Here is a 12,500-nt window from a genome sequence, read left to right as displayed (position 1 = left end):
CTCTAGTGAGTTTTTTCGATGAAGAAAGATCGAAAAGTTCTTTCATCAAATGAAACGCAAAATTGCCAAGATCTCATAGAGATTTATCAGAGTCGTGGTGAATCGGCGAAGTATGTATACGTTAGCTACTTCGAACGATCATTGTAATATCCCACAGAGTTAAAATCGAGATCGATATCGGTTCTGAACGCTTCGTCGGCAGTAAACTTCTGATGCATTCGTTAAATCGTGCTGATGTCGTAAGCAGAATCGGACGTTATTCCCTTAACGCGTCCAACGAGAAACCGTTTTCAGGTTTCTGAAACCAAGCCACTGTTCATTGCCAACATACAAATGGCTGAGTGACGTTTTCCATTTCGGACGATTACGAAGATTGATTATTATTATAGCAACGAACATCTTGATTCTCTTTTTCGTCAGACAAAAATAACGTTACGTATTCCATTTATAAATCCATGCTTTCAAGTCAGATATCAGTTTTTTTTAAAATAGAAATTCTAAAGACAGAAATATGATCATATCTTTAGGGGAGCGGGGGAGGGGGGGGGGAAGGGAGAAAGAAAGAAAAGAAAAGGAAAAGAAAAAAGAAAGAAGAGAGATAAAGAGATAAAATCTCGACTGTCTTACACAAAATCATTTAACTGAAAAAATGATCCTTCATAAAAGATACGATTTTTCTTAAAAAATAATTCATTCTATTTTGTATCATATTTTATTAATCTTATATTAATCTAATTATCTCTTTCTCTTTCTCTCTCTCTCTCTCTCTCTCTCTCTCTCTCTCTCTCTCTCTCTCTCTCTCTCTACTGATCTTAATCAATCTAAAATGAAATATATATATATATATATATGATTAGTTAATTAGTGAATATTACAACATGAAATATGTAATGTATGTATGTATATGAAGATCCCTGGAGTTAAAGCGAGACCAGTTCGATTATCTGAAAATATTACGCTCCAATTAATTTCAAAAACTATGAAGATTTTACTTTAATCAAAATGAGAAACGTATAATAAGTGGTCATTCGTAATTCCCAAAAGTCGTACGTCTTACAATTAACAAAATTGGCTAAAGTCGTAGAATTTAGCGGCACGATGTCTGGCTTTTGCAATGGTTATAAGCGTTAAACATCGATTACCATAATTGGCAGACAACATCGTGCGAAAACGTTATAACGTGGCAATGGTCGAAGCCGCCGTAAGCGGCTCGGTTTCATGGTTATACCATGCGTTAAATAATCCGTTTTAACGGCTGCTCTGTGCACCGTGTAACAAATAAAAGGATATATCCAGCTTGGCCACCATTAATCGCAAATTGAGAATCGTGTTTGACATTTTTATGTACGAATATTTGCTTCCCTCATTGCTTTCCCAATGAATTTCGTTATTTATATAAATTATCTATTCGATTTTCTAACAAAAATTGTTATTGATTTTTGAACCATACGAAAAAATATTATATTAATCGAGTATTAATCGATGAAAGAAAAAAACAAAAGGGAACTGTATTAAATCATCACGAGGATTTAACTTTTTCCCGGATAAAACTCGTTTTTCATGTTTCAAAAAAAAAAAAAAAAAGAAAAAAGAACCTTCCTACTTTTAACTTTAACGATTTACAAATTACTTTTCTTTCTGTTCAATTTTGACGAACGAAATAAATTTCATAGATCGCACATTCATCGAATCGAAATCATCTCAATTAACAAAACTAAAAGGATTTCAATTTTCTAATGAGACTCGTAACGAGATAATCATGAAATATCTCATTTACTCTAATAATTTGTCAATGACGATTCTAATAGGTCGAAATTTGAGTCAGGGAGGAGGATAGGGGAGAGGCAGGAGGAGATGGAATAAACAAGTACAAAATACGTACGCATTTAATATCAATAAATGTTAATAACGAACAGATAAATTTGGGAAAAGATTTGAAATACTTCAAATCGAAGTATCAGAATGAGTGGTACATTGGAAATGTAAGGGAAAAGGAAGAGAAAAAGAGAGAGAGAGAGAAAGAGAGAGAAAGAAAGAGAGAGAGAGAGAGAGAGAGAGAGAGAGAGAGCGAGAAAGGGGGGAGGAAAGCTTTAAGGGAAACTCAGAACGAATAAAGCAGGCTTTTACGCGAAGCAACGTGTTCCACGATCGAATACCGTTCCTCGGATTATTGGAAATGTAATTTCGTAAGCGATACGTGGCTGAAACGACACGCACACGCGGCCAGAGATGGAATTACGTGTGCATGCGGACGTATTTAATGCGAGCTATTGGACGAAACGCTTTCCTGCTTCCGCACTACTGCCGACATCTACCTCGATATATATACTAACGTTCTACGAGCCGATCGGACTTAAAGGCGATCAACTAATCGAAATATTTTATATATTTATATATATATATATATATATATATATATATGTGTGTGTGTGTGTGTGTGTGTGTGTGTGTGTATGTGTGTGTATATATGTCAAAAGTTAAGTCTCTTTTTTTCATATTTTTTTCATTTCGTTTTTATAAAATTTTATAAACAATTTTTTATTATATTACATAAGAATACGATGATACATAATAATAATCATCAATAGAGAAATTATTTTTAAATATATACTTTTTTCTTCTTCGTTATCAAAAATCAATAACGTTCGATTAAAATAATACTTCTTTGTGTGTTATCTTTGTTTATTAAAAATTAATTACGTTCGATCAGATATTACTTTTATATTTTATCCTTCGTTATTAAGAATTGATAATTATTGATATGATATTTCAATAACTTATGAAAAATCATCAAATAATTCTTTTCGATTTTATCAACTTTTATAAATAACCTTTCAATTTTGTACAAGAGTACGATAATAACGACAGAGAGAGAGAGAGAGAGAGAGAGAGAGAGAGAGAGAAATTTTTGTTTTAATATTTTCTTTTTTTTCTTTATTAAAAATTAATAACCTTTGACTAATATTATTTTCATGCTTTCATTTTTATTATTTTTCATAACTATTGACTTGATATTTCTACATATAACATATAGATATACAGGTAATAACTTTTCATTTTATTGATGTACAAACTGTGTTTATTATGTGTGTATAGTATATATATATGTGTGAGTGTGTGTATATATATATATATTCTGTAAATACGACAATAAACGGATAGAGAAAAATCTTTCTACGTTATTAAAAATAAATGACAATTGAATTTAATACTAAATCTTTTTATAATCTAAAGATAAAAGCATTTGACAAATAAGAGAGGCTTTTCATTTTTCTTTCTTTTTTTAATGTTAATATTTTTTAAATTTATAAATCGTGATTATTACATACATATATATATATATATATGTATATATATATATATTACCATCTTTTCGATCTTTTCGAGTAATCCGTTTTGTTCGTCCATAAAAAGAATTATTTAATTCAAAAGAACAAGAAATAATCTCCGGAATGGTTTTTATTCGACAAAAAAAAAGAAGGAAGAAAAAAGAAAGAAAGAAAGAAAGAAAGAAAGAAAAAAGAAGCCGAAGTAAATGTAGTAAAAGTACAAATACAGAAGAAGGTGATTCGCTTGCCGTTTCTAGGCGCGCTTAGGCGATGAACATCAGTCAGCATCACTTGTCATCGTTTGAGCGATGAGAAACTGCTTGGGAGACGGTTTGATGCGAATGTATGAGAACTATGCGAGATGGGCACCAGAGCGGATCCTCTTTCCGGACTCGTCTTTGGACTCTAAGACGCTTCTCTCTCTCTCTCTCTCTCTCTCTCTCTCTCTCTATCTTCCCCACTTTCTGCCTGTCTAACTATCTATCTGTATAACCCTATCTATCCATCTCTGTTTCCTCTTCATAAAGCTGCCTATACATTTATCTCTATCAGCCCTATCCATCTCTCTCTCATTTCCCTTGTAAATTTACAACCCTTCTCGAGACAGAGACCGACAGAGAGAGAGAGAGAGAGAGAGAGAGAGAGAGAGAGAGAGGAGGGGGAGGGAGGGAGAGAGATAGAGGATGAAATTCGCTGAGTAATTTGCCACATTAACAATAACCGAGCGGATGTAGGCAGCACTTACTCGAGGTAAGGACGACCATGTTCGTATTGGCATGTGCCACCATCGAAGATGATGATGCAGGGAGTCCTTGTATAATTTCGATTATAAAGGTGGGATTGGAAACTTGAAGTGGGAGGGGATCGGTGAGGACTAATCCAAGTTGATTCTACAAATACATGACGAATGACGTGGTAAAATAAAACCTTGGCAGTTTTATTTTTCTTTCTTTCTCTCTCTCTCTCTCTCACTCTTTGTATTTCTACTTATTCGGTGTTCCATTATAGCCCATTGAAGGAGAGGGAGGATATATATATATATATATATATATATATTGTTGACCTGAATGCTACACAATATGATTTCACCGTGTGTCGGCAACCTCTCCTTTATATATTTTCTTCTCATTATTTTATATATTATATATTTATATATAATATATATTATATATAAACCCGGCGGCGTCTGGTTTTGTCTGAGCGGTTGCGTCAGGTTTTCTAGGCGGCTGCGCCAGGGTTACGTCAACAAGCCAGTCAAATTCTGAACATAATTGTCTGATCTATAATGAGTTATTAGTTCTTTTATGAACCTTAAAAAATCTATCCTCTCAAAAACTTCAGACGCAACTGCCTAGAAAACCAGGCGCAACCTCCCAGATAAAACAGACGCAACCGCTTGGAAAAACAGACGCAACCGCCTAGAAAACCAGACGCCACCACCAGACAAAACCAGACGCAACCACCCAGACAAAACCAGACGCAACCACCCAGACAAAACCAGACGCAACCGCCCAGACAAAACCAGACGCAACCGCCCAGACAAAACCAGACGCAACCGGGTTTTGTCTGGGCGGTTGCGTCTGGTTTTGTCTGGGCGGTTGCGTCTGAAGTTTTAGAGGGGATAGATTTTTTAAGGTAGATAAAAGAACTAATAACTCATTATAGATCTAATAAGAATGTTCAGAATCTAAATCGTTTGTTGAAGCAACCGCCCAGACAAAACCAGACGCAACCGCCCAGACAAAACCAGACGCAACCGCCCAGACAAAACCAGACGCAACCGCCCAGACAAAACCAGACGCAACCGCCCAGACAAAACCAGACGCAACCGGGTTTTGTCTGGGCGGTTGCGTCTGGTTTTGTCTGGGTGGTTGCGTCTGGTCTTGTCTGGGCGGTTGCGTCTGAAGTTTTAGAGGGGATAGATTTTTTAAGGTAGATAAAGGAACTAATAACTCTTTATAGATCTAATAAGAATGTTCAGAATCTAAATGGTTTGTTGAAGCAACCGCCTAGAAAACCAGACGCAACCGCCCAGACAAAACCAGACGCAACCGCCCAGACAAAACCAGACGCAACCGCCCAGACAAAACCCGGTTGCGTCTGGTTTTGTCTGGGCGGTTGCGTCTGGTTTTGTCTGGGCGGTTGCGTCTGGTTTTGTCTGGGCGGTTGCGTCTGGTTTTGTCTGGGCGGTTGCGTCTGGTTTTGTCTGGGCGGTTGCGTCTAGTTTTGTCTGGGCGGTTGCGTCTGGTTTTGTCTGGGTGGTTGCGTCTGGTTTGGTCTGGTGGTGGCGTCTGGTTTGGTCTGGTGGTGGTGGCGTCTGGTTTTCTAGGCGGTTGCGTCTGTTTTTCCAAGCGGTTTCGTCTGTTTTATCTGGGAGGTTGCGTCTGGTTTTCTAGGCAGTTGCGTCTGAAGTTTTAGAGAGGATAGATTTTTTAAGGTTCATAATAGAACTAATAATTCATTATAGATCAAACAAGTATGTTCAGAATTTGAATGGCTTGTTGACGCAACCCTGAAGCAAACTTTTTTTTTTTTTTTTTTGTTTCGTCAGGAGGAAAAACCTTCAAAAGGCACCCTGAGACCGGTACTCAGGGTAGTGTCGGATTCGACCCGCCTGAACATACACTCAGGATCGGATCGCCTACCGACTAAAAAACCTCCCGATTCTTAATACTAACATGCTGAGGAGAATGGGGATTGGTCGGGATTGCGCATATGCGTATTACAAATTCACCCAAACCCTGTCGCAACCCTGACGCAACCTGAGAGGTTTTGTCTGAGTTGCGTCTTCGTTTGCGACACTCCAAGGTCATTTCAAGATCACTGCAATGTCATTAAAGGTCACTACAAGGGACCTAAATGTTTTTCTCAAGGTCAACCCAAGGTCATGTGCAATGTCAAGGTCAATTGTAGGCCAAACCTTGCTGTTTAATGTCGAACAAGGTCATTTCAAGGTCAAATGCCATGTCAAGGTCACTTCCACGGTCGAATGCAATGTCAAGGTCATTTTCAAAGTCTCCTCGGGATAATTTTAAGGTCAAGTGTAATGTGAAGGTCACATCAACGTCATTTCATGATCCCCTCGATGTAATTTCAATGTCAAATGCTTGCAAATTTCGAAAGTACAGTGGAGTTGCAAATGTAGATGCAATTGCACTTTACATCGTTTTTTTGTATTACGTACACGTGTATATATTTATATTATATATATAGTTATATTTACAATTTATAATTATATGTATATATTTTGTTTATGTAGATTATATAAATTAATATATATCTACTTAATATATATAATATAATAATATAAATATGAATATATTAGATGAATTAATTCTATAAAATTATATAATGTAACAGATTAGTTGAACAATTATAAAAACTATTATATATTTCTTTATTTTTCATTCGTTCTTTCGTATTCTCCCTCTGTCTCTTCTTTCTTTACTCTTGCTTATATTTAGGGAAAAAAGGAGGATATTGAAACGATGGACGCTTTCGCCATTATTCCGGAGAATCACTTTATTCCGATTATTTCCAACCTGCCGGCGATAGGTCGCGTTTTATGCGCGAACCGAGCCAGTTTTAACTGCTGCTTGGCAGATACTTGCCGAGGAGAAAGGCTTACTTCGACGAAAAGATCATAAGAAAAAAAAACGAGAGAGAGAACGGAAGAAAAAAAAATAAACGTCACGAAAGAGAGGTCAGTAAGATTCAAATAGGATAATAAAATTATACGAATACTTCGATGTGAAATTGAAGAATAATTTAAAATGCAGATTCACTTGATAATCGTCTTCTTAAAATCGATATTATCTTTTACAAAAAATTTTTTTTTCTTTCTTTTTCTTTTCTTTTTTCTTTTTTTTTTTCCCCCTAAAATGAAATCTCCAAGTTCTTTGAGATGATCATATTTAGTTTCTCAACCTGTATATTCGTTCGCTCAATATCGTTGAGCTTCCATTAAGCGAGGCTTTGATCCAGGACTAATTAAACTCCCCCGTTACCCTTTTCTCTATGTCCTCGTCAAAGAAGCCAAAGAGAAATGCTAGTGATACGAAGTCAGCTAGAAATTCACGTTCGTACGTCGTTCGACGCCTCCTTCAAGAAGGAAAAGTCCTTTTTCCCCCCTTTTCCCCCCCACGCCACGCTCTGTACCAAAGATAGAAAACGACGAATCCCCTTTCCATCTCTTATTCCACACTAGTACGAATTCTCCAACAACTAGGCGTTTCGATTGCACATCTTTTGGTCGTTCGAGAGCCATCGAGGAAAGCTTTTCGAGTGATCGAAACGCTCTGTCGTAGCTACTTCCGACAGTGTATCCTTTACCAACTTCTCTGCGACTTGTTCCTTCCGTCTTCTTTTCTTCTTCCTCCATATCTCTCTCTCTCTCTCTCTCTCTCTCTCTCTCTCTCTTTATTTTCTCTCTCTCTCTTTCTTTCTCTCTCTCACTCTTGTCCGTTACCACGTTTTTCTTCCTGCTCTATTTTAAAGCTGACTTTTCCGATTTGTGGACTTCCTACCGTACACTAGGAAAAGAAAAGAGAAAGATAGAGAAAAAGAATAAGAGAGAAAAGAAAAGAGAGAAAGATAGAAACAGAGAGAGAGAGAGAGAGAGAGAGAGAGAGAGAGAGAGAAACGAAGACATCTCTTTCCTTTCTATTCTTTCTATTTTTCTCGCTCGTTGAATTACGTGATTTCACGAGGCTGGCTATCCTGAGAACGAAGAAGAGGGTCGAAGAGAAAGAGAGAGAGAAAGAAAGAGAGAGATAGAGAGAGCAAAAGTAAGAAGGATAAGAGCGTAGGGCCACCGCGAGAAGAATCGATTTAAACGAAGAAGAGAGAACTATGCGGCTAGCTCAGTGATCCGTAAAGGAGAGATATATTTTTCTTCCCTCGTAGCAGCATCCTCGGGATGTTAAATCTCGACGAGATGAGTCCTTTCTTTTTCAGTTGTTTCGTAGTGGAGAACTTCGAAAGGGAGTCCCTTCTCTCGATTTACACGACGCTTCCTTAATAATGACGATTCGCTCGAGAATTCGTTTATACTTCTTTATCTAAAAGAGGAAGAGAAAGAAAAGGAAGACGATAGCTTGAGAGAGAGAGAGAGAGAGAGAGAGAGAGAGAGAGAGAGAGAGTCTTTCTCCCAGTGGACCAGCCAGTACACTCTCTAACATTTGAGAGGAAAAAAAGGAGATTCGTTTCCTCTCTCTCTCTCTCTCTTTCTCTCTCTCTCTCTCTCTTTTCTTTTTCTTCTTCTTACTTGCTCCTTACGGTATCGATTATACGATACTCGAGAGAGATAGAAGGGCGTAGTAGAAAGTGGAAGGTAGAAAGTTACGATGTAGGATCATTCGGGACATTTGAGAAATTTGAGAGGAAGAGAAAGAGAGCCCCCGGTTTTCTATGTTGGCGCACCAATATAGAAATGGAGAGATCTTTTAGAATTTCACAAGGAAGGAGGATGGATAGACATGATCGTGTAAGGGCAAACGTGTGGACAATCACTAGGTAACTGCGAGCATGTGCAAATTTACATAAGGACGGACTACTTCTCCCTCCACCTCCCCCTCACCCATCCCACCCCACCGATTCCTCATCCTCCTCTTCCATCTTTGCAAGTCCTATTACGCGTTCCTTTCCACAGGACTACGTTTATGTGCCCGCCTGCCTATGGTCTTGTATTATCAATGAAGAGCTTGTTCCAACGATCGCCATTGAAAAATATTCTAATTTATTATTATTATTATTATTATTATTATTATTATGTACATAAAATTATACGTAAAATAGAGAGAGAGAGAGAGAGAGAGAGAGAGAGAGAGAGAAAAAAGAACAATATTCTAATGACCGATTAAATAGATTCGATCGAACAATTAAATCTATATCATGATGAATCATGCGAATTTAATAATTAACTTAAACAATTCTTTGATCTCAAATAAAGGAAAAAAAAACGAAAAGTAAAACAAAAGAAAAAAAGAAGAAGAAAAGAAACAGAAGAGATTCGAAAATCTTTCTTATTTATCGATTCAATATATATATATATATATATATATATATTTTATATAGGATTTTCTTTAATGTTAATATGACATAATAATACCCGAAGTATTATATATACACACACACACACATATATATATATATACATAAAGCGAAGTAAAGAAAATTATTTCAACGATGAATAGATAAAAATATTTTTGACGAACAATGCACATCTCCGACACACATATATTCTAACGTAGAAAGAATTATTAGCTACCGCTTGAGAATATAATCAAAGGGACAGATATAATAGAGAAAAGAGGATCGACGAGAGAAATGGGAATGAAAAGTAGTAACGGAAAGAACTCGCTCGCTCGCTCACTTGCTTGCTTGCTTTCTAGCTCGTTTGTTCGTTTATTCGCGAAAAAAAAAAGAGAGAGAGAGAGAAAGAGAGAGAGAGAGGGAGGGAGAGAGAGAGAGAGAGAGAGAGAGAGAAAAGATAAAAGAGATCAGCTTGATGGGAAAAGAGACAGAGAAGTAAAATGAAAAAAAGATAGAGAGAAAGATAGATAGAGATTGAGATAGAGAGAGAAAGAGAGAAAGAGAGAGAGAGAGAGAGAGAGAGAGAGAGAGAAGGAGAGAGAGAGGGAGAATGAAGATGGAAGCTGGGGGACACTTAGCAACCAATATAAATTCATTCCATTACGTGGCGCGTACTTCGTAGCTGTCCGTAACACGCGGCGGCTCGATGAATTACAAATGTAACACACCGGCAAAGTGCGACGTTAAATTTCCATAGGCAGGTACTTAGCTTTGCTCACAGCTGTTCAACTCTGCTATTTCGTTATCGGATCGCGACTACGTGGGTTCTGTGTTGACACACCCCTTCAACTCGGTCACACTCCTTTGACTATCTCCATTGCTAGAGTTCTCTCTCTTTTCTTTTTTTTCTTTTTCTTTTTTTTGCCGATTCGATAGACGAAAGAAAGAGGAAAAATAGACAGAGAGTAAATCGTTCGACTGATGTTGCTCCTTCTACTTTCGTAGAATTCATGTATGTATTTGTATATGTGTAACTGTGTAACTGTGTATACATACGGATACGTAAGCTGAGGATTGAACGAGCTCTTAACAGAAACGATATCGAGCAAAAGCGAGATGGATAGAGATAGAGGTAGAAATAGAGAGAGAGAGAGAGAGAGAGAGAGAGAGGGTGGAAGATGATGGAAAGAGAAAGAGAGAGAGGGGAGATAGAAAATCGCAGAAAGAAAAAGCTGCCATCGATATAAAGGAAAAAGAGCTTCGATCTAAAGAGATTCATTCCGCCTATATTCTTCGTGCGGACCGCAAATAAAACGGATTGTAAAAAGGGATTACTTTTTTTTTCCCAGACGCGACACCACTATCCCCAACTCCCGTACCTTTTCCAATTTTCCATGAAATTACGTTACGACGCAGTATACCAACAGCGATAAAGAAAACAACAACGTTCTGTTGTTCGTTCAAGGAAGAATTTTATGTTTCTGCCGTAAGTGTGATAATGGTGCACGAATTGGTGCTCCTTAGATATTTCTTTCAACCTTTCGAGGAAGGTTATTTTTTTTCCTACCCTCCCCCATCCCCACCACCCACTCCACCTTCTACCTACCACCTTTATTCCCTTTTTATTTTCTCAAAATATTTCTATTCATTTATTTCTTTTCTATTACGGAGCAAATGCTACCCTTTATTTTTCTATTTTCTCTTTTTCGATTGAAATCCATTAATGGTGTACGATGAGGATATAATTTGTCGAGTTTCCTTTTCTATATGTCTTATTTTATCTCTTCTTTTCTATCGTACGAAGTAAAATATTATTGTGTAAATTCAATGCTCATACATATATACTGTCATAATAGGATAGTAAAAATTTTAATATTTACGTAAATATCCGTCTTTACAATATTATAATTTAATATATTTTGGCTAATATTATATTAGACAAATTATATATATATTAATTTCGTATTAATTAAAAAAATTTTTTAATTCATAAGAATTCATATATATATATATATATACACATACATAAATATTTTTAAATATGCCTATGTTATATTTAATTTCATTTAACGTAAAAAAAGATATTAAATGTATATAATATATTTCTCTTTTTTATCAAATGAGTTAATGGGTTCATCCTAATAATTTAATTATAAAAACGAAAAGATAATAGAATACGTATGAAGAGAGAAACTCTGTAAAGTCGAGTGGGATTAAACCGCATCTCGTTATATACCCTTTATGCTGACGAATGATTCATTTATGTTTCGTGAGTTTATTATAGCATTGAAGAAATAAAGAAGGATAAAGAGGATAAGATCGTTAATATATTTTCCAAAGGGAGAATTACTCGACCACGGTTTTTTTTTTTTCATCTTACGTTAACGGTTGAATTTTCAGAGTAAACTTTTTGTTTCCTCCAAACGAAACACAATTACGTTGTCGTTTCTCTTTCGTGAAATTTCGTCCGAGTGGACCGAAATTCCGTTGTGGCACAATTTTGGACCGACTTTGAATTTATCAAGATGCCATTTAAAAAGAAAAAAAAAAAAAAGGAATAAAGAAAAGAAAAAAAACCTTACAACAGACGATACGAGCGTTCTCTACCTCCTGGTCAACAATCAATTTTAAATGAAGATTTTAATTCGTTGGAAAGAAATTTACTCGTTATACATTTATACGAACGATTTCGATTCGCTTTGAGAAAGATAAAATAAACGTTAAAAATGAAAATACAAAGGAGAGAAAAAGAGAGAGATACAATGTCTGATATTAGAGGATTGCATGGAATAAAAAAATAAATAAAAAAAAATAAAAAAATAAAAAAGAAACAAAAAAAAAAAAAAAAACAAAAAAATTCCACGGGATAAATACATGCCAACATCAATAGTAAAATGGCAAAACACGAGAGCGAGATAAAACTTTCAACGAGCCATCAATTTTATGTACTTCCGCTTTGGCTTTTCGTAAAATCGATTGGAGATACCGCGAATGAGAAAAATTGACTGTTCTGTAATCCGAAAAATCGGATTTTGCTCTCTCGATTTCATTTACTTCGAATAATCGAGTTTCTATTGTACGTAGCGAACGAAAGTGACACAAAGAAAGAAAGTTTTTACTTTATTGGAATCCACCTTT

The sequence above is a fragment of the Vespa velutina genome, chromosome 16 (assembly GCF_912470025.1).
Source record: "Vespa velutina chromosome 16, iVesVel2.1, whole genome shotgun sequence".
Lineage (NCBI taxonomy): Eukaryota > Metazoa > Arthropoda > Insecta > Hymenoptera > Vespidae > Vespa > Vespa velutina.
This window is presented reverse-complemented; position numbering follows the sequence as displayed.